The sequence below is a fragment of the Hyperolius riggenbachi genome, chromosome 1, assembly GCF_040937935.1.
Source record: "Hyperolius riggenbachi isolate aHypRig1 chromosome 1, aHypRig1.pri, whole genome shotgun sequence".
Taxonomy (NCBI): Eukaryota; Metazoa; Chordata; class Amphibia; order Anura; family Hyperoliidae; genus Hyperolius; species Hyperolius riggenbachi.
Genome location: NC_090646.1, coordinates 410,112,317 through 410,132,938, shown reverse-complemented (window position 1 = coordinate 410,132,938; position 20,622 = coordinate 410,112,317).

Sequence of the window (20,622 nt, the reverse complement as noted above, 5' to 3'; positions counted from 1 at the left end):
ACATGCGGAACATCAACACGGGGGCGCTGTTACTGAGACAGATGCCTGGGAAAGAAAGTAAATTGAAGCAGCGTGGGATCGGCGGAACGAAGGTGAGTTATTATTATGCCCGCTCCCACCACCTCTGCGCCCAGCTCCTGCCGCAACAATCCAGCGCCCCGGGCGATTGCACGTATCGCACACCCATAGAAACGGGGCTGGACCAGAGACATGAAATGATAGGACAACTCCATATCATATGTACATAAGTACCAATTTCCTTTTGACACTTCCAACATAAAGGAGACCTCTCTGTAGAAAAGGAGGCAATGCGTCTAGGTGTTATATACGACCTATATAGGATTTTACGAGATGTTTCCCAGTGGGTGTTACATTTTGAGATTTTAGATAATGTTTTATTTGAAAAGACATGTTGTTTAGTACTGATATCACATTGTAAATCATTAGACCAGATATTCGCGTATCTAAGAAGAGGAGAGCTTGTATGGGATTGGAGAGCCTCATACCATACAGAGATGCCACAGGTTTTTTCCCCTTCAAAAGCTCTTCCCATTAATTCGGTAATAACTTTATCACTAATTATCGCACTGAAATGATCTATACATACAGTGGCTGGATAGTGTACTGGTTAAGGGCGCTGCCTTTGACATGGAAGACCAGGGTTTGAATCCTGGCTAGGTCAAGTACCTATTCAGTAAGGAGTTCAAGGCAAGACTCCCTAACACTGCAGGGTGGCCTCTTCAGCGCGTCCCCGTGGCTGCAGCTCTTGAGCGCTTTGAGTCCGACAGGAGAAAAACCCTATATAAATGTTCAGATTATTATTATTATTTTTTGCGGGAAAAACTAGGCTTTCTTTGGGCAGTACTTTATGCTAAGAATTATAATATTTTATATGCATTTGACAGGGAAGAAGAAGAAAAAAAATCACCATTTCTCAGCTTTCAGCCTTTGCAATTTAAAAATAAAATGTGCTATTGTAGATAAAACAGACACATTTTATTTGCCCATTTGTCCTGGTTATTACAATGTTTCCCTAGTACAAAGTATGGCAATATTTTATTTTGGGTTAGGAATGAAGGAGTTTAAAAAATAATGAAAATGTATTTAATTTTTCTATGGTAAGTGAATAATGGTGTATTTGGAAGTAGTTTTACTTTTTGGCCACAAGATGGTGCTATACATACTTCGTTTTCTAAAAATAGAAAACAAAACCAAATATTTACATGTGTTTATAGGTGTTTGTAAACAAGGACATAGAAAAGCGTGGCAGAAGTTGCTAAGTGGTTAAAGGGGCACTACAGCGAAAAATTGTAAAATTTAAAATATGTGCAAACATATACAAATACGAAGTACGTTTTGTCCAGAGTAAATTGAGCCATAAATTACTTTTCTCCTATGTTGCTGTCACTTACAGTCGGTAGTAGAAATCTGACAGAATTGACAGGTTTTGGACCAGTCCATCTCTTCATAGGGGACTCTCGGATTTATTTATTTTTCAAAAGCACTTAGTGAATGGCAGTTGCTCTGTCCCAACTGCCAAAAAACTGTGTAGTGAGCAGGGAAGCTGGCCAGCATCATTGTTTAAATCCTTTTTAGGATTCTTTATCAAGAATAAAAGCCTTGCTGAGAATCCCCTATGAAGAGATGGACTAGCCCAAAACCTGTCACTTCTGTCAGATTTCTACTACCTACTGTAAGTGACAGCGACATAGGAGAAAAGTAATTTATGGCTCATTTTACTCTGTACAAAACTTCTTATTTGTATAGGTTTGCACATAAAATTAAATTTTACAATGTTTCGCTGTAGTGCCCCTTTAAAGTTTTTCAGACTGTATATTAGGGGGAAGTAATTTATTAGAGAAAATCATGAGAGATTCTATGGTATGTGAACAATTGGGATTGATGTAAGTTGAATTGTTGGGATAATGATTGGAAAGATTTAAGCCGCTGGTTGGAAAATATATCAGAAAAGGATTTGATTTCCACCTTAGTCCATGCAGAAAGATTTAAATTAGGCGAGAAATGTTCAAGGACTAATATACTAGTTGAAAGAGAGATTGTTTTAGTAGATGAGGGGGGAGGGTGTTTAATAAAACACTCCCAAAATTTCAGGACAGATTAAATGGTAGAATCAGAATCATCAGAATCATCTTTATTATCGCCAAGTACACCGATTGGTGTGCCCGGAATTACTTGTGGTTCACATGGCAAATGGCAGATCAGACATATAACAACGCAGGGCAAACATAGCAAAGCAAAGCAAGACAAACAAGCAAACATATGAAGCGGCATAAGTTTGAGTCTTGGAAGGGTCAGAGTTTACGGCTGTGAGGAAGGGTTGCCATGAAGGCTAGAGTGTCTCGGTGGGGGGAGGGGTCTTGAGTTCAGTGAGTTCAACAGGAGAACTGCTTGGGGGAAGAAGGTGTTCATGCGCCTGGTGGTTTTGGCAGGGAGGGATCTGAGGGATCTGAAACGACGTCCCAATGGTAGGGGCTCGAAGTAGCGCCTGCCTGGGTGAGAGGGATCGAGTAAGATCTTGGAGGCCCTTGTCTTCATTCTCATGGAATAGAGGAGATCTAGCGAGGGTAGGTGGGCGCCAATGATCTTTTCTGCTGCCTTTATCACTCTGTGGAGTCTGTATTTGTCCCTATCGGTTGCTCCTGCATACCAGACGATGATGGAGCAGCAGAGGATGGATTCGATAGTCGCGGTGTAAAAGCTGGTAAGCAGTTCCCTTGGCATACCGAATTTCTTCAATTGGCATAGGAAGAATAACCTCTGTTGTGCTTTCTTCTGAGTTCTGGTGATGTTCTGCCCCCATTTGAGGTCACTTGTTATGGTTGTGCCTAGGAACTGGACGCTTTGAACTCTGGAGACCTCTGACCCATCGATGTGCACAGGGAGAGGGGCAGGAGGGAGTTTCCGGAAGTCCACAATCAGTTCCACGGTCTTTGCTGTGTTGAGAACCAGATTGTTGGCCTTGCACCAGTTACAGATCTTCTCAATTTCATCTCGATAAGCAACCTCGCCGTTTCTGTCAATAAGGCCAATAAGCGTGGTATCGTCTGCAAATTTAATAACTTTGACGGAGTCTGTGGCCGAGGTACAGTTGTTAGTATACAGAGAGAACAGGAGTGGAGACCGCACGCGTATGGGGAGGATGAAATTTGTGCTCCCAGAAATACACTCGTTAATAGTGTTCTAAGATTGCATCCTATCAAGCTTTGTTCTAATAAAACCCACGGTTTTGGAGAGGTGGGGTCCCACCATTGCCTGACCATGTCTAAGTTTGAAGCTTTATAATAGATTTCGCTATCAGGAAGTCCCATTCCGCCATGGGTTCTATGTAAAGTCATTACATGATAAGGGGTACAGATTTTCTTCCCGTTCCATACGTAGTTATTAATACATTTTTTAACATCATTGAACCAGGATTTGTTAATTGGAATGTGCAGAATAAGTATAACATTTTAGGAAAGAGAAAAAGCTTAAAGGCCGCTATACGACCAGACCAAGAGAGCCAAAACTTAGACATGGTCAGACATTCTTTTTTTAGGTTGGTAAGGAGAGGGACATAATTATATTTGAATAAGTCTGAGGATGATTTAGTAAGATTAATACCCAGATATGATACTTCCCCTTGTGCCCAGGTGAACTTATATGCTTTTTTTTTTAAGAACAAACTAGTCTTTGGGGGTAGATTTAGATCTATTTATTAAGGATTTGTTCTCATTTAATTTATATAGGGAGACCTCAGAGAAATATTGTAACTCTTTCATAACTTGAGGAAGAGAGACCATGGGGTTAGATAAAACCAGTGCTACGTCATCGGCAAATAGGCTAATGATGTGAGAGGAGTTATTGATAGATATTCCGGAAATTAGTTTATTGGAGCGGATTTTTTGGGCAATGGTTTCCATGATTAATACAAAAATGATGGGGGATAACGGGCACCCCTGCCTTGTTCCATTCGATATAGTGAATGGTTTGGAAATGAAGCCTGCAGCGTTAACTCGGGCAGAAGGTGTAGTGTATAGAACCATAATGGCAGATACAATTGTGCCTAATAGGCCAAATTTGAGTAAAGTTGCTCTGAGAAATTACCAGTGGACCCTGTCGAATGCCTTCTCCGCATCCAAAGTGAGGAGCAGAGAAGGCATCCGACAGAGCTCCACATGACTTAAAATATTAATCATGCGTCTCGTGGCGTCCGATGCCTGCCTATTTTTTGTAAAACCCACTTGGTCTTGGGATAATAGGTGGGGGGTTACTAACATTAATCTGTTGGCTAATAATTTAGCATATAGCTTAGTGTCTGAATTTAATAAAGAAATTGGTCTGTAGTAGGTGGTGGAACTTTGATATTCTCCTGGCTTGGGCAAAACAGTAATTAGTGCCTCTAAGAATTCGGATGGGCTATTGCCTGTGGAAGCAAATTTGTTAAATACCTCTGTCAATAATGGAGAGAGGGTATCAGGAGAAAGTAAGTAAAAATTCATTGCTAAACCCGTCAGGGCCTGGGGCTTTATTTCTTTTGAGGGTTTTTATAGTAGCCATAACTTCTACTAGTGTAAAGGGAGAATTAAGCTTATCCAGTTGAGAGGAGGATAATTTTGGTAGGTTGATAGAGCTTAAGAAAGCATCTATTTTTTCAGGATTGGGTTGAGTCTGATTGTAGGTTATATAGGCTGGCATAATAATCGCAGAATAAGTCTGCTATATGTTTAGGATTGGTAATGGTCTCTTTTGTAAGAGGATGAGATAAGGAGTGAATTTTTTATTTACTCTGCTTGTATTTCAATAAGTTGTCCAGATGTTTACCGGCTTTATTTGATTGGGAGTAATAATTTAGTTTAGATTTCTGAAGGATAATAGTGGGATGGTGGGATTGTAAGTGCCTAGCTATGTCTTGTCTGAGAAAAAAAGAGTTCTTTCCAAGGCTAAAGTGGGAAAATGCTTATGGAGTTTCTCTTTGATTTGTAGTTGAGATAACATAGAGTATTGCTGTTGTCTTTCTTTTTTAATGTAAGAGCCTTGACTGATTAAAATGCCTCGGATATAGGCTTTAAGGGCTAACCAAATCGTTTCAACACCAACTTCGGGGGAATAGTTTAACTGGAAAAATTATTTAATATCGTTAGTTTTGCTTTGAAGGAGGCATCGGACAGCAGAGAACAATTTAATCTCCACAAAAAGGGCTTAGAGATTGATATTTTATCATCCAACACTATATGCGTAGGAGCATGGTCAGACGATAATTTAGTGCTTATAGAAGAGTCCATAATTTTCTACAAGAGAATTTTATCTGTCAAAAACAAATTCTGGAGTATGTTTTATGTACTCCAGAGAAGAACGTAGTCACGATCAGAGGGGTGGTGAATCCTCCATGGGTCATATAAGTTAAACCAAGTCATTTGTTTATCAATAAGAGTTGATGGTTCTATGGGTAGATTTAGAAGATGAGTCTAGTATTGATGGACATGCATTAAAGTCACCTGCTATAAGAAGATGGCCTTTTTGAATCTGTTTAACTCTTGCACAAAGTTTTTGGAAGAATGAGCGTTGACCTTAGTTTGGGCCATAGAGGGCGACCAGGGTCAGAGGGTTTCCATTAATTGTGCCAATGAAAATAATAAACCTTCCATTTGGATCTAGATCAACATGAGAAGTTTCTACTGTGAGATCGTTGTGGAAGGCCATCAGGACGCCTCTTTTCTTTTTTGAAAAGGTACTATGATAGATCAAAGGAAATAGAGGATTGGAGCACAAAGATGGGGTCTCCTGGGCTAAAATTATCTGAGAATTATGCGTCCTGACTTCCTTCCACAGTAAATGTCTACGGTTTCATTATCTTTTTACATTGTCCCGCCCGCGGAATCGATCTGACTGGTGATCGGACATGTCGGAAATTATCAATCGAGCCAACTAATGTCTCGATCGAGCGGTACCGTGTATTCCCAGCATTAGGTAACTATGTACATATATATATTTTTTTTTGGGGGGGGGGGGGTGTTTAGGAGGCAAATAGTTAAGTTTAAATGTCAGTCTTGGTAATTTTATTAAATAAAATGCATAGGAATGTAATTTTACTATTTGACCACAAGATGTCCTCTAACGTTATTTCCGATTTGCGGACATAAGTATGTGAATTGGAAGTATTGCGTGTCGCTGACTGCAGGAAGATACAATGAAGCAGGCATCTAATAGATGCCGGTGTTCATTGAATCGAGGACTTAGATTAATGAATGGAAACTCCTGGGAATCTCCCCGGTGACGGAAGCACGCCGTGATTCCGTGGGCCGGGATTATACTGCACTAGGTGCAGTAAGTAAATATACCTCTACTTGCCAGTTCTAAGCTGTTGTTGTCCATTCACTCTCTGCAGTCTCAGAGCAGCATAAACTGTGAAACTTGCTGCAGTAAAGTTTACTAAAAGTCTTGCAATGTTCATAATAATGTTTGAGAGAATTGTTCTTTTTACACACACATTTAGTTACCCTTTAAAAGAGTTAATCAGGCAAAAAAAAAAAAAAAGTTTCACTTACCTGGGGCCTCTTCCAGCCCTATGCAGCCATCCTGTGCCCTCATAGTCACTCACTGCTGCTCTGGTCCCCCACCAGCAGCTAGTTTAGTTTTTACCGACCTCGGGTCGGTGAGCCGCATTGCGTACATTTTTACGCATTCCCGCTGGTGCACATACACTTTTACGCGTTAGTGGTTTAATGCGTAAAAATGTACGCGTTGAACCACTAACGCATAAAAATGTATGTGTTAATGTTCCTGCACCAGCGGGAAAAAGTAAAAATATACGCAATGCGGGTCGGCAAAAACTAAACTAGCTGATAGAGGGGGACCAGAGCAGCAGTGAGTGACTATGAGGGCACAGGATGGCTGCATGGGGCTGGTAGAAGCCCCAGGTAAGTGAAACTCATTTTTTTTTCTTGCCTGATAACTCCTTTAAAGGACTTACGAGACTAGCATTGGAAAAAAAAAAAATACCTCATGTCCATTGTAGTCCTTAGGACAGACTATCAGCGCCTTCCTTTCAACTGACTGGCGCTCTAATAAGCTAATCCACTTTGCATTGCCCGCCCGACCCAACCCCCGGGTCGCCTTTTCAGACGGCGACTAGAATCACCGCTTTAAAAGATCCAGCATCTGCGCAGTTCTCTTAGCCTAGTGCGGCTGCGCAGGTATTCTGTGATGTCTGCGGCCGTCCTCGCTCCTATCACTCTGTTGTACGTCATGTGGGCGTGACCACAAGACCGCCCACATGACATGAATAAAGTAAAAGTCAGCCGTGCCCCCTCAGCAGAGACGAGCAGTGCTGAGGGACGCAAGACGTGACTTGTCATAAGTACTCTTCAAAAAAAGCGTCAGCACAAGTATATGATAAGTTACTGCCTGCTCTGCCAGCATCCTCAGTGACATTGTAGATAATTTGTCCTAAATATATGCTGGGATTTATATCAAGCAGCATTGTGGCGTACATGGCAACTGGGCTCAGAGGGTTTTTTGGTGCAAGGTAAGCCGAATGACAGCTCACCCTGCTCCAGCACAAGTGGGAAGATTTCAACCCTTGCTTGAGGAATATTGAGCCATAGCAAATACTTCTGAAAGGTAAATGTCACTACTGATATTTATAACCCACAGAGTTCCCCTTTTGGTGCCCATACATGGTACAATTTTTTCATGTTTTTTTTTTTCGATTAGATAAATTCGTTCCATTATCCTGTTAGATCGCATAGTTGTTTTCAAGGTACCATACTCGAACGTCGATTAGGCTGAAAATCTGGGAAAAAGGATCGATTATGCAGAAAAATCAAATTGAGAAATAAGATAGAGACAAAAAATAAAGTATTCGGTCTAATGATTTATTCGATTGGAAGTGACTTTTTTTTTTTCTTTTTCAACCGCATTCTCTCTTTTTTTTTCCAGCTCGAGCTGTATTTTACCTCAGTTAGTTAACACAGATGGCAGTTGTTGATCAAAGCGTCTATTGAGCTGTATTTTTCCTGTAAGTGGCTCAATGTATTCATTGTGAAGTTAATATTACCTCATAAACTATATAGGTGTATTTTACCTCAGGGTTTTCTGTTTTGTTTTGTTTTTGTGCTGAGGGAATTTTTACCGCAGACCAACTACAAATGGCTCTATTAACAGCTAAATAACCACTCCATTCCGATTGGCATGAGCAGTGCGGCAGCCCCAGGACCACTCCACACTGATTGGCGTGAAGTGCTAGAGGCGGAGATTGCAGGGGATCACGTGCGCATTCCCGCTTGAATAACGGAGCTCTGCTCCATCATCAGCCTACCAGCAGTGATCGCTGCTAGGGACTGTTAGACGGCGAAACCACCGTCTAATAACACTATACAGCTCTGTGATCTAAGGCAGCACTGTACTGGGGACAGCCGTGTGACACTGCTTTCTCCCTGGCGGAAGAAAAGTGATCCACTGTCATAGGCTGAAGCCTATGACAGCCGATCACGCTGATTGGCTGGCGGGGGAGAGTTCTATTTAAAAAAAAAAAAAAAAAAAAAAGCTAATTTATTTAAAAATAAAATCATTAAATATTTATAAAAAAAATAAACATCCTGGGTGCGATCGTGCGATCAATTGCCCACCAACATAAAGCTCTGTTGGTGGGCAGAAAAGGATGGGGGAATCACTTGTGTGCTGAGTTGTATGGCCCTGCAGCAAACCCTTAACCTCCCTGGCGGTCTATTAAAAACCGCCAGGGGGCAGCAGAGTAGGGTTTTTTTTATTTATTTATTTTTTAAAATCATGTAGCATCCCCCCGCCCTCTTCGATCAGGAAATCCAGTTCAAAGAATGGGATTTCCTGGAGGGCTTCCCCGTCGCCATGGCGACAGGCGGCATGACGTCATTGGGAGTCCCGATCTACCCCTCAGCGCTGCCTGGCACTGATTGGCCAGGCAGCGCACAGGGTCGGGGGGGGGGGGGGGCGGAGCGGCGGCGATCAGAGTGCACACGCAGCTAGCAAAGTGCTAGCTGCATGTTGCAAAAAAAAAAAAGTGTGCAAATCGGCCCAGCAGGGCCTGAGAAATCCTCCTGCACAGCATAGCCCGCGCTCAGCTCGGGCTTACCGCCAGGGAGGTTAAAGCTGCAGTGGCCTATATTGTAAAAAATGGCCTGGTCACTAGGGAGGTTTAAAGCGGACCCAAACCAAACATTTTTTTAATTCAAAATATTTAGTTGCACCACTGTGACGCATACAAAGATAAATAAACACTTCTTCAAGCCTATGAGCATTTCAGTGCATGCTTTTCACCCTTCTCTTTTCATAACTAGGGTTATACAGGTGGCAGCCATTAGCAAGTCCTCCTTTGCCGGACACCACCTACTCCACCAGTTTGCCGGATTCTGTCCCGGCAATTTGAAAGGAAGGGAGGGGTTTCTCCATTAAATGTGAAATATTTTATATTTGTCATGCAGCTGAAAAAGGGCTGCTATTTATTATTATAATTTAGAAAATAGATTTTATTTCTGAAATCTTGTATTTTTAATTTGGGTCCACTTTAAAGGACAACTATAGTGAGAGGTATATGGAGACTGCGATGTTTATTTTCTATTAAAGAATACCAGTTGCCTGGCAGCCCTGCTGATCTATTTGGCTGCAGCAGTGTCTGAATCACACCAGAAAAAAGCATGCAGCTAATCTTGTCAGATCTGACAATGTCAGAAACACCTGATCTGCTGCATGATTGTTCAGGGTCTATGGCAGAGGGATCAGCAGGGCTGATAGGCAACTGGTATTGCTTAAAAGGAAATAAATATGGCAGCCTCCATATTGCTCTCACTTCAGTTGTCCTTTAAAGGTGCATACACACGCACCTTAAGACCGCAGTCCTTAAGAGATGAACTAACAGGAAGAAGGCCAAAATCTATGGACTCTCCTTGATGAGGACAAACCGAAAAAGAAATGGTGCAAACATTGGTTATTAGATAAAGAGAAATTTTGTAATGTGACACTGATAAGAGAATTAAGGGAGTATAATCCAGAGGATTTCCATAATTATCTACGAATGGATAATGCAACTTTTCACAACACAACAATGATTAGAACAAAGAAATAAACATTTAGGCTTCTTTCCCACCAAGACTTTGCGTTAGATGCTACGTTAAAGGGATACTGTAGGGGGGTCAGGGGAAAATGAGCTGAACTTACCCGGGGCTTCTAATGGTCCCCCGCAGACACCCTGTGCCCACGCAGCCACTCCCCGATGCTCCGGCCCCGCCTCCAGTTCACTTCTGGAATTTCTGACTTTAACCACTTCAGCCTACAGCTTCGAAAATCTTATGCATCCGAGCAATGTTCACCTCCCATTCATTCGCTAATAACTTTATCGCTACTTATCAAAATTAATTGATCTATATCTCGTTTTTTCCGCCACTAATTAGGCTTTCTTTAGGTAGTACATTTTGCTAAGAGCCACTTTACTGTAAATACATTTTAACAGGAAGATTAAGATAGAAATGGAAAAAAATCATTATTTCTCAGTTTTTGGCCATTATAGTTTAAAATTAATACATGCTACAGTAATTAAAACCCATGCATTTTATGTGCCCATTTGTCCCGCTTATTACACCATTTAAATTACGTTCCTATCACAATTTATGGCGCCGATATTTTATTTAGAAATAAAGGTGCATTTTTTCAATTTGCGTCCATCACTATTTACAAGCTTATAATTTAAAAAAATGTAATAAGATACTCTCTTGACATGTATATTTAAAAAGTTCAGACCCTTAGGTAACTATTTATGTAGTTGTTTTTTTTTAATTGTAATTTTTTTTATTATTTTTTTAATACAAAAATGTATTTGGGTAATTTTAGTTTGGGGGGTAAATAGCCAATTTTAGATGTAATATAATGTATTTTTTATTCAATACAGGTATGTGGGTGCAGTTTACTATTTGGCCACAAGATGGCCACATTCAAAAAATTCCTAGATGCGAACGATGTCGCATCTAGGAACTAAAATGAAGAGAAGTTGTTTCCTGGGGGCAGAAATACCACGCTCTCTGATGAGAAAGCGTCGGTATTTCTGCCGGGGACTTGGATCGGTGAATGGGAATTATATTCCCATTCACTGAGGGGGGGGGGGCAGCGGGAGGCAGCGGGGGCGCGCACCACACGGCTGCAGCACCACTGCCTATCTGGACGGATATATGCGTCCAGATATGGCGAAGTGGTTAAAGTCAGAAAACCACTGCGCCTGCGTTGCCGTGTCCTCGATCCCGCTGATGTCACCAGGAGTGTACTGCGCAGGCCCAGACCATACTGGGCCTGCGCTGTGCGCTCTTGATGACATCAGCGGGATCGAGGACACGGCAACGCAGGCGCAGTGGTTTTCTGACTTTAAAGTCAGAAATTCCAGAAGTGAACTGGAGGCGGGGCCGGAGCATCGTGAGTGGCTGCGCCAACACAGGATGTCTGCGGGGGACCATTAGAAGCCCCGGGTAAGTTCAACTCATTTTCCCCCGACCCCCCTACAGTATCCCTTTAAGGTCGCATAACGTGCACCTAACGCAACGCATAGTGGGGTAGAAGCTGGACGTCCGATCGAGCCGCTATAAGCGGCTCTTCACGCGTCCTGTGATGCGTACTGTTGGACGCATGCGGCATCACGTGGTCCCGCCAGCCAATCGCCGCATAGAGCGGCGCTCCAGGAAGTAAACACTGCACGTCACACCGTGCAGTGAATATTAATTAGCCATGTGCCTGGCTGCGGAGGAGGAGGGGAGACCTCTTCCTCCAACATTACTGAGCATGTGCGCACAGTCTAACGCGGCTTAGCCGCTTATAACGCACAGCACGCAGCACTTTGTTTTTGCCTGCTGCGTTACAGTGTAACGCAACGTGGGCACTGAACAGCCCATTGATTTTGACGACAGTTGAACGTCGAGCGGATCAGTCAAAAAACGTCTTATCAGTCTGCCGACAACTTGGACTCGCATGCAACTGTCGTCAGAACGACCGCCCCATGGGAAGGTCTGACGGACCAGTAGTTTGAAAAAGTACAGCGTGTGTACGCTCCTTAAATGATCTTTTCATACAATTTAACATACATGATACAATTACAACACACGATCATCAAAATTTTTCTTAAAAAAAAACTGGATAATTGTTTGAATTTCTTGATCGAAATTTTTTTTTTTCGATTTGATTGTTTATATGAAATAAACGGGAAAATTGAACATTTTTATTGTACTGTGTATTGGCACCATTAGACACACCAGTTGAAAGGCTATGGTTTCCATTTACATGAAGACATGAAAACTGAGAACAGTCTTCACTCAAAAGATGGACTAAAATCACAGCTCACTCCATCCGCCGTGTGACTCAGGCAGGTTCTAGACTTTTGCTGCCTGAAGCAAACATTGTAAGAATGCCCCTTTTCATCCCGTGGGAAAAACGCAAACCCTGCACAGCCAGGCTCTGCACGCACAGTCACCCACATGGGCTGCACGCACAGTTGCCCGCAGGGGCTGCACGCAGTCGCGCACAGGCGCTGCATGCACAGTCACCCACAGACGGAACATCATGGCCCATATGCAATTCACTTTTTCTCCGGAGTTTTCTCCTAGGTGATATTTTTAAACTTGTTAATAAAATGCCTTTTAAGCCACCAGAAAGCAAGAAAATACTCAAAATAAGTTTGATAGTACCTTTTCACCTACTTTTTGGTACTTTTTTAGTTGAAAAGTGCTGGAAAGTTATTTTAAATCAAAGATGAAAAATTATCTCCTAGGAGAAAACTCAGGTGAAAAAGTGAATTGCATATGGCCCCATGTGTGGGAAACACTACTCGGGTATCACTATATGGGAGAGACCGATATAAAGGGAAGGGCTGTTGGTGTGATAACTGCATAAAAAAACACAGTTGCTTGGGAGCATTCCTGGGAGGCATGGTTTTGGAGGGGTAGGGGAATCTATTTACAGGAGAGCGCAGTAGGTGGGGAGGACTACTGGGGAGGATAACTTTATGGTGGAGTGCTAAATTTAAAAAGCGCACCATGCAGCTCTATAGACACTGGTGGTGTAAGCTTGGATTTAAAGAAGTGACTAGATTAGGATTTATGTTGGAGATGCAGTGCTGTCACTCACCCGCTCTGCAGTTTAGTACGCCCCATGCGACCCAGCAGTATGTAACAGGTCACATGAGGCACCACTGTGTCCATAAATGCTGGATGGGCAGATGGAGATTGTCAGGAACCGGCCCCATGGCAAGCCTGCAGAGACGGTTCCAGACTGTCGGTTGGATTAGATCACAATAGGAAGCAGCCCTATTCAAGCTAACCCAAGGCTGTCACCCCTCAAAAACACTTCTCACCATTAGCTGCTGCTAGACACTTCAACAATTCCCACTTTGCTGTCGAGTTTTCTGCACTTAGTCCAGCGTTTTTGTATTTGGGTCAGCTTTGCGTTTTAGGCCAGAATACGAGAACGCCACACACACACAATGTAATCACACAGTAGCAAGGCACAATCAGGCACTGAACTTGCAACACAAATTACACTGAAGTCTCTCCAGACTGAGTTTTGGCTAGTACAGCAGAAGTCAAACTTATTAAATAAATATTTAATATTCCAGAAAAAAGTGGAACAGAGCAGAAAATAATATACACAAAAGATTTACAAAAACAAAGTAAAAATTACAAATTATATTTTTAAATAAATATGCCAATGTTTTCATTTATTTTTGTGCTTCCCCCGCCAGCCAATCAGCTTCAGCCTATGACAGCCGATCACTTTCCTGCCTCTAGAGGGGACAGCTGTGCCACAGGGCTGTCCCCAGTACAGCGCTGCCTTAGATCGCAGCTCTGTACAGGGTAATTAGATGGCGGTTTCGCGGTCTAAGTCTCCTAGCGGCGGTTGCCGCTAGGAGACTGAAGGCGGAGCTGAGCTCCACCATCCAAGCAGAGATGTGTGCGCATCAGTCTTCTGCAAACCACGCCCCAAGGACCTTACGCTGATCGGCGTTAGGCGGTCCTGGGGCTGCCGACGCATCCACGCCCATCGGCGTGACGTGGTCGGCAAGTGGTTAAAGTGCATAAGAGAAATGAGAGAGCTATGGAAGCTGACATGTATTTTTTAAATAATGCAAATTTCCTGGCTGTCCTTCTGTTCATCTGACTGTAATACTTTTACTTTATCCATAGTACCTGAACAAGCATATTCTCATCAGATGTTTGATTGAATTAGTTGCATGGTTGTTTCAGGTGTGTTTTACACTACTGCAGACTAAAATATCACTGGGACTCCTGGAAACTGGTATTGTTTAAAGGGAAATAACACTTCAGGTGTAGTTTAAAATGAACCCAAGGTGTGAGACCTATGGAAGCTGCCATATTTATTACCTTTTAAACAATATCAGTTGCCTGGCAGTCTAGCTGATATTTATGATCAGTAGTGTCTGAATCACATACCTGAAACAAGCATGCAGCTAATCTTGTCAAATTTGTCATAGACATCTAATTTGCATGCTTATTCAGGGTCTATAACTTAATGTATTAGAGGCAGAGGATCAGCAGGACAGCCAGGCAATGCGTATTGTTAAAAAGGAAATAATCATGTCCGCTTCCATATCCCTCTCAGCTTGGGTTCCCTTTAAAGTAGAACCTTAGTCAAACCTTCAGTTTTTTAACTGCTTCTCAGTTTTAGATGGGGATCACCCATTCATCTTACTAATCACTAAATGTGTGTGCATGTAAAAAGGGTACTGGAAATTTGGCTGCAGGGTGAAACCAAAAAACAGCAGGGGTAAGATGCAATTCAGCTTCCAGCTATTGCTTGTGGCCGAATTGCACTGTTTTTTATTGTAATGTAGGCTCCATATTGGCTGTTGACCTACCCAACCTACTGCCCGTTGTCAGCAGTCCTGACAGACGCCACATCCGAACGCGGTGGCGCAAACACCCTGTCCAGAATGGTCCATGTGTGGTCAATCCTGAGGGTAAAGGACAGCGACCTGTCCAGATGAACCGAACCGCAGGCTGAAATGCGTTATCCCGCCGTACCGGCAGCTCGAGACCCGTCAGCCAGATTGGCGGCAACGCCACACATCTTGTGGATGCATGGCTGAGGCCTCTATTCTTGAGGGGAGGTGTCACGGAAGAGCCGTGAGAAAAGAGAATGCAATTGGTTTGCTGCACCGATTGTCATTGACTTGCCAGATCAGAATCTGATGTTTAGGGCATAGCAGGCAGCCAAGCATGGGGGTCTCTGTCTTCTTCATAGCCGTTAGCAGAACTTTGTGTAATTAACTTGATCAAAAGAGTTCCTTCCTGGGCCAGTGACACCAAGGTGTGAAAGCTTTCCAGCAGTAAGCCCAATTGGCAAAGTGTTGCTGCCTTTTGAAGAGACAGGATAAACTCAGCAGGAGACCAGACTGCTAGACTCTGTTGGAAGGAGAAAATAAATGCTGTATGTTATTTTTTCAAATAACCCTCCAGGACAGGTGCTACATATGAGATTTGGGCCCGCCCCCAACAGGAAACACAAAGAACTAGCTCTCTATAAGTTCCACCTCTAATCTCTACCTGCCAGTTCTTTGTGTTTCCTGTTCCGGGGAACACCTAGCTCTCTCGGCTAGGAAAGGGGGTCAGCAGTCGGGCAGTGCTGAGGCCATCCAGAACTAGTAAGGTTACCCTGTCCCGTGGGATACTTAAGGGTTACCTTTTCCACCAACAGTGGAATCCTTGGTGGTGTCCGGGCAGGCGCTACGGAAAGCTGAGGAGTGGCATAGGAGGCGGCAGAGGCGGAGGCCATGCGTCTGACGGAGGAGGCAGGCACCAAGCGGAGGCGGAATGGTGGCTTCTAGGAAGCGGAGTGCAGCCAGCGTGTCCAGGCGGAGGCGGAGGACGTGAGCGCTGGAGAGGAGGCACTTCCGCCCTTACAGTGACGTCATGTCCGGCGACGTCACTTCCGGTCCGGGTCAGGCGGCTGCTTAGATGCCGCAGCGTCCATCCTCACATGCGGCGGCGGCGTTGGAGGAGATGGACGCAAACCAGAGGTCGGCAGATCAGGTAAGTGTGGGCAGAGTCGGAGGACAAGCGCCCGTCTGATCTGTGAGGTCTGATTGAACTCTATTATATTACATACCGCTGTCTGATGGAGGTCTGCATTTCTTTGTCGTTTTTTGGGCATATCTGCAGCAGGCATTTAGACTGATTTGAGGCTAAACATTATATTCTGGCTGAAAATAGGCGGTCATTGTTGGAGTTAGCGCATCTTTTCACGGTTTTATCATTTGAATCGCTGCTTAAGATGTATATGCAATAGTTTCAATATCTGTAAGCAGAAATAGCTAGTTTGTTATAATGCTTATCTTTTTCAGACCTAACAGTACATTGAGTATATATAGATTGTGTTTTACTGAAGTTATGCACAGAGATATATGCTGATGCACTTATTTTGTATGTTTCTAGGATGCTATGGAGTCTGATAGCTCTAAAAGGCCCAGGAGTTGCATTCTATGTAACAAGCCCTTACAACTTCACTGGCCAAAAGCGTCCTGTCAGAAGTGTATTTCTAGCATTATTAATGAAGATAACACTGCTTCATGCAAGGATTTCATGTTTACTATGCGTCAAGAAATGATTGAGACGTTTAAAGCATTCAGAGAAAGTTTACCAACCACTTCGGCACAGGCTCCTCCAATACAGGCAGTTAAGCCTAAAAAGGCTTTAAATAAATCTTCAAGGGTGATTTACTCATCAGATGAGGAACTGGAAAGTCAGCCTGACAGAAGGGATGCAGACTCTAGGTCCTCTGAGGAGTTGTCAGAACAGGAAGAAACAGGTGACTTAGGTAGACCTTCCAAGTTTAAGTTTGCCACAGAAGAAACAGAGGAGTTATTAAAAGCTATCTATTCGACTCCAGACATACCACAGAAAAGTACATCAGAAAAGACATTGCATGATAAGCTATATACTGGGATGGAACCTACAGATCAGCTTTGTTTTCCTTTTCATGGTACAATGAAAAATGTGATTACATTACAATGGAAAGACCCAGATAAGAGACTATTTATTTCTAAAGGGTTTAAAAGGAGATTTCCTTTTACAGAGGAGGACTCCAAGTTATGGGACTCATGTCCTAAACTGGATGCAGCCTTTAGTCAAGTAGATAGAGATAACGAACTAGCGTTCGAGGACTTAGGTAGGCTTAAGGATCCAGGGGATAAAAAAGTGGAGTTCGCCCTTAAGAAGGCTTGGTCAGCCTCTGCAACTAACTTTAAGCCAGCCGCTGCTACAACCTGTGTGTCTCACACTATGTCGGTCTGGTTGGAAAGATTAAAGAAATTAGTTGATGAAGACGCGCCTAAGAAAGGTATCTTAGAGGCAATTGAAGTGATTGAGGGTGGCAATGATTATGTCATTGACGCTGCTTCTGAGTCATTAAGGGTAACGGCGAGATCAACAGCCCTAATTAATAATGCTCGTAGGAATTTGTGGTTAAAGACCTGGGATGGCAGTCAGGCGTCAAAAACCAGAGCTTGTAATATACCCTTTTCAGGAGACTTGTTGTTTGGTCCACAGCTACAGGAGGTGTTGGAACGAACAGCAAGTAAAAAGGCGACTTTTCCTAAGAAAAGGAAATTTGAACCAAAGAAAAAGCCATTTTTTCAAAGGAAACAAGCGCAAGGGAAAGATCAGCAGAGGCGTAAACCCTGGTCAAGTAATACGTTTTTCACTAAAAGAAACCCCTTGTTTTAATCTACAGAGAACAAGGACAAGCCGTGACGCCAGCAGAGTGGGAGGAAGGTTAAAGCAGTTTCTGTTAAATTGGAAGAAAATGACAAAAAACAAATTTATTCTAGATTTAATAGAAAAGGGATACAAGATCCAGTTTGCAAAAACCCCTCCCAAGAGATTTATAAGGACCCAATCCCCAAAGATTCCAGAGGAGAAGAAAGCCATGCTGGAGATAGTACAAGATATGTTAACTCGGGATGTTGTAGGCAAGGTTCCTCAGGCCCAACAAGGCCAAGGATTCTATTCAAGAATCTTTCTCGTGAAAAAGCCTACAGGCAAATATCGTCTGATACTAAATCTAAAGCCTTTAAATCCCTTCATAAGGTACGAGAGATTCCGAATGGAGACAGTATTTTCGATGCGGAACCTTCTTTCCCCAGGGTGTTTCATGATCAATATCGATCTAACAGATGCCTACTGGCATATCCCAATAAGGGAAGAATCTCAAGCTTTCCTTCGGTTCAGTATCCGGACAGGTTCAGGTCTGAAGCACTTTCAATTCCGCTGTTTCCCATTCGGGATCTCTTCGGCACCCAGAATCTTCACAAAGGTAATGGCGGAGATTGTGGGGGCTCTTCATCTACAAGGTATCCTAATTATACCATATCTAGACGATTTATTAGTGGCAGCCGACAGTATCCAAAAGTTGGAGGAACACAAGAATATAGTGTTACAACTTCTGGAACAGACAGGATGGTTAGTCAATTTGCAAAAATCAGTCCTGGTTCCGGCACAAGAGATTCAGTTTCTAGGATTCAGAATAGACTCGGTGTCCCAGAAATTGTTTCTTCCACAAGACAAGGTGGAAAAAGTCCAGACAATGTGCAGGAGTGTCAGATAGTGAATGTAATAACTATCCGACCAGTCATGAGGTTAATAGGTTTTTTAACCTCTACAGCCCCGGCAGTGTATTGGGCGCTGAAACATATAAGGCAAATACAACAGTGGCTTCTTCACAATTGGAAGGGAGGTCAGGCAGCTCTAGAGCAGACTCTATCCTTACCAGTAATAGTAAAACAGTCATTGGACTGGTGGACTCAAAAGGACAATATAACGAGAGGTCGTTTATGGAAATGTCCGGTGACAAAAATACTGACAACAGACGCCAGCCTCACGGGGTGGGGAGCCCATATAGAAGGCAGGTGTTTACAAGGGACTTGGTCAAGAGAAACCATGACACAGTCATCCAATTTTCGGGAATTGTTGGCAGTAAGGGAAGCACTGATTCAGACTACAGACATAGTAAGGGGATACCACACTCAGATCAGATCAGACAACATCACAGTGGTGATGTATATAAACAAACAAGGTGGAACAAGATCACCGCAATTGTTAAAGCTAGTACTGGAGATTCTAGACTGGGCGGAAGACAATCTGCAGTCAATTTCAGCAGTACATCTCAAGGGATCATTGAACACCATGGCGGATCTATTGAGCAGAAAGAAATTATCAAACTCAGAGCTAAGATTGAACCCAAGTATATTCAAGGAATTGACTCAAACATGGGGTCATCCACAGATAGATCTGTTCGCCAACTGGGAAAACACACATTGCAATCAGTTTTTCTCACTAGACCCAAGAGGAGCTTCAGGGGTAGATGCATTGGCCCAACCATGGGAGTTCCAAATCGCCTATGCCTTTCCTCCAATTCCTCTGCTAACATTAGTATTACAGAAACTAAAGGGGACTTCGATGCATCTAATATTAATTGCACCCAATTGGCCAAAACGAGTTTGGTTTCCAATGATAAAGTCGATGCTGGTGGACAGACTGATCCCATTAAGAGACAAAGCAGATCTCCTCAGAAGAGAAGGAGACTGGATTCAGATTCCCAATCTTCAGTTGACAGCCTGGTTTCTGAAGGGCAAATCCTAAAGAAAAGCGGTCTATCGGACAGGGTAACAAAGACTATATTGGATAGTAGAAAAACAGTAACTCAATCAATTTACTTAAAATATTGGAAAACTTTTTGTGAATGGAAGAAGAGAGTAGGTCTCAGATCTAACAGACTGGCTATTGTATTAGAATTTTTGCAAGGAATTGACAAGAAACTAGCGTTAAGTACATTGAAGGTTCAGATAGCGGCTCTGTCAGTTTTTCTTAATAGACGACTAGCATTGGAGCCCTTGGTGATCAGATTTTTAAAATCGGTGGAACGATCCAGGCCAGTGATAAAACGGTCATATCCAAGATGGGATTTAACTTTAGTTCTAAATGTCCTCATGAGTGATCATTTTGAGCCTTTGAACGAAGTGTCGTTACATTTTCTCACAATGAAGACAATTTTTCTGGTGGCAATCACTTCAGCAAGGAGGATAAGTTCTATAGAGCCTTTTTGTTTAATTTTTCAAGATAGAGTAGTCCTGAAGACGACAAGTGAATTCTTGCCAAAGGTTGCTACTCTTTCTAACAGGATGCAAGAGATTGTATTGCCATCCTTTTGTAAAAATGCCACGGAAACTAAGGAGATTAGGTGGCATAGATTGGATGTAAGGAGGTGTTTGCTTTTTTACCTGGACAGAGTAAAGGATTTCAGGAGGTCAACAGCTTTATTTATCAATTTTTCTGGGGCAAGAAAGGGCGAAAGCATGTCAAAAGCATCAATAGCAAGATGGATTAAAGTCTGTATTAATGAAGCATATAGACTGAAAGGAGTTCAATGTCCAAAGGAGGTAACAGCACACTCAGCAAGATCAGTGGCAACTTCCTGGGCCTACAGAGCTGGAGCAACGGCAACCGACATCTGCAAGGCGGCAACCTGGAAGACGGTGAACACTTTCATTAGACACTACAGATTGGATCTACTATCAGCGGAAGAACAGGCATTCGGAAGGAA